We start from the raw sequence: 3,153 nt of genomic DNA, 5'->3' as shown, positions 1-3,153 counted from the left end.
GTCGCTTTGTTGTGGTTGAATGTGGGTGCGCCAAGTCCATGGACTTGCTAGTGATAGGCTTGCTTGTTTTTAAGGGCACGCCTCGCGCAAGGCGCGGGCGATTAAACCCCAAGGCGGAAGCTCGGTTCGGGTTACCCTCGTGTGGGGGAGACAGTCAGCAGGCACCGAACTCGCAGCAACCGATGGATGTATATTTCCGACCCTCGTAGAGGAGTGGCGGCGACAAGCTCATATGGCTGCCGCCGCCGCAATATGCGTTCAACTTGTCGATGTATCTGGTATTCTTGCGATTCACATACCGACACGCAGTTTGCTGCGGTCTTCATCGACCCACGAGCCGAGTGATCCCCCGTTAAGAGTTGTGTATTTGCCATTTGGTCTTTTTGCGACTAACCATCACAGGTCGAGTCTCAATGAAAGGGTTTGACAGACATAGCCCAAGTTTGTGGTTTGGGTTTGGCCGGACGGCTTGTTGTTGTTTTTTGACACTTGAATTTCACTCTTTTTGGGTCAAGAGGCTTATTCGTCGGTAGTAAGGAACGGACGGGCAGCCGTCCAAAGCCCCGTCCGTCCTCCTCCTCCGGTCTTCGCGCTCTCGCCCGAGTGTGGTCCACCTACAGCGTGGTGGTACCTATTTTTGGTGCGGGGGCCGGGATTGTCCTCTTTCGCTGCTGGAGTTGCCAGAGCAGAGCCCGAGACCGCCCAAATCAGGAGAGTAGTAGTAGTAGTTTTAAGAGCGCCCCGTTCTCTTTCTCTCTGTTAATGATCCTTCCGCAGGTTCACCTACGGAAACCTTGTTACGACTTTTACTTCCTCTAAATGATCAAGTTTGGACATCTTTCCGTCAGCTCGAGGCGACGACCCCAGAAAACCCTCGCGGGCAACGGGCCGACAATCCAAGAGCGCCAGTCCGAAGGCCTCACTAAATCATTCAATCGGTAGTAGCGACGGGCGGTGTGTACAAAGGGCAGGGACGTAGTCAGCGCAAGCTGATGACTTGCACTTACTGGGAATTCCTCGTTCATGGGAAACAATTGCAAGCCCCAATCCCTATCAAGAAAGGCTTTGAACGGGTTAATTACCTGCCTCTCGGAGGGGGGGAAAACTCGTTGATCCCTTCAGTGTAGCGCGCGTGCGGCCCAGAACATCTAAGGGCATCACAGACCTGTTATTGCTCAATCTCGTGCGGCTAGAATTGCCTCTTATCCCTCTAAGAAGAAGTTGCGAACTGGACACCATTTTCTGGAGATCCGTCGACTACTTAGTAGGCCAGAGTCTCGTTCGTTATCGGAATTAACCAGACAAATCGCTCCACCAACTAAGAACGGCCATGCACCACCACCCACCGAATCGAGAAAGAGCTCTCAATCTGTCAATCCTTCCGGTGTCTGGGCCTGGTGAGGTTTCCCGTGTTGAGTCAAATTAAGCCGCAGGCTCCACTCCTGGTGGTGCCCTTCCGGCAATTCCTTTAAGTTTCAGCTTTGCAACCATACTTCCCCCCGAACCCAAAGACTTTGGTTTCCGGAAGCTGCCCGCCGGGTCATGGGAATAACGCCGGCGGATCGCTAGTTGGCATCGCTTATGGTTAGAACTAGGGCGGTATCTGATCGCCTTCGAACCTCTAACTTTCGTTCTGATTAATGAAAACATCCTTGGCAAATGTTGCAGTAGTTCGTCTTGCGACGGTCCAAGAATTTCACCCTAGCGCCGCAATACTAATGCCCCTCGCTTGTTCCGACATTGGCTACTCCTGGTTCTGAAATCAACAAACAGAACCGAGTCCTATTCCATTATTCCATGCATCACCATTCGGCCATTCAAATAGCCTGCTCTGAGCACCTAATTTTTTCAGTAACTCTAAAATACTCGACACTCTCCGGACAAGACATCCTGTGCGAGCTGGCGGGCGGCTGTCGGAGCGTGACAGTAAACACCGGGCGGTGCACCGTCAGTCCGGAACCGATGATCCAACTACGAGCTTTTTAACCGCAACAACTTTATTACACGCTATTGAGCTGAATTACCGCGGTCATGCTGGCACCAGACTTGCCCTCCAATGGATACTCGTTAAAGGATTTAAAGTGTACTCATTCCGATTGCGAGGCCTCGGATGAGACTCACATCGTTATTTTTCGTCACTACTTCCCCGTGCCGGGAGTGGGTAATTTGCGTGCCTGCTGCCTTCCTTAGATGTGGTAGCCGTTTCTCAGGCTCCCTCTCCGGAATCGAACCCTGATTCCCCGTTACCCGTTATAGCCATTGTAGGCGCATAACCTACAATCGAAAGCTGATAAGGCAGACACTTGAAAGAAGCGGCGCCGGTGCGGAGACCGTGCGCTCAGCCCGAAGTTATTCAGATTCACCACAGGTGGGTTACGGACCGGGGCCCGACCAGTTTTGAACTAATAAAAGCGCTCTTCCCTTGCGGTCAGAGACCAATTGCATGTATTAGCTCTAGAATTGCCACAGTTATCCAAGCAAGTGGGTTTACAGATCCAATGAAACATAGCTGATTTAATGAGCCATTCGCGGTTTCGCCTTAAATCGGCTTGTACTTACACATGCATGGCTTAATCTTTGAGACAAGCATATGACTACTGGCAGGATCAACCAGGTAGCTGCTGCTGCTGTTGGCGGCGCCTATCACGGCGGCCAAAATAGTGAGAGAGATTGAGAGAGAGGCAGAAGACATTGGGCGAGGGACCGCACGTTGGCCTTAGAGAAATAGCAAACCAGATGATCAGATCTAACTGCACCTTCTCTTGCTATCCTCGGCGCCGGCAGCGCCACCGTGTGTGCCAATCTCCTCCCTTATCCGCTCCTCTTTGCCCCAGCTCCAGCGAGGCAGCCGACATTGGGCGAGGGACCGCACGTTGGCGAATCTCCTCCTTATCCGCTCCTCTTCTCTTTGCCCCAGCGAGGCAGAAGAAGACATTGGGCGAGGGACCGCACGTTGGCCTTAGAGAAATAGCAAACCAGATGATCAGATCAAACTGCACCTTCTCTCGCTATCCTCGGCGCCGGCAGCGCCACCGTGTGTGCTATGAATTTCTCCCTTTATCCTTCTCCTTTCGTTCTAAAGAGGCTGACATTGGCGAGGACCGACGTTGGCCTTTAGAGAAATAGCAAACCAGATGATTAGATCAAATTGCA

General features: G+C 52.1%; 1 non-coding gene across 1 annotated transcript; it reads right to left on the bottom strand.

Annotated features, from left to right (window-relative positions):
- Window positions 1-197: 197 nt before the first annotated feature.
- Window positions 198-361, bottom strand: LOC121860392. Its single transcript, XR_006087868.1, has one exon. It is a non-coding gene; the product is annotated as a 5.8S ribosomal RNA (ribosomal RNA).
- Window positions 362-3,153: the final 2,792 nt, after the last annotated feature.

Source organism: Homarus americanus, unplaced genomic scaffold (genome assembly GCF_018991925.1).
Source record: "Homarus americanus isolate GMGI-L3 unplaced genomic scaffold, GMGI_Hamer_2.0 scaffold18634, whole genome shotgun sequence".
NCBI classification, from domain to species: Eukaryota; Metazoa; Arthropoda; class Malacostraca; order Decapoda; family Nephropidae; genus Homarus; species Homarus americanus.
The sequence above is the reverse complement of the archived record's forward strand: the minus strand, read 5'-3'. Positions and strand labels throughout refer to the sequence as shown.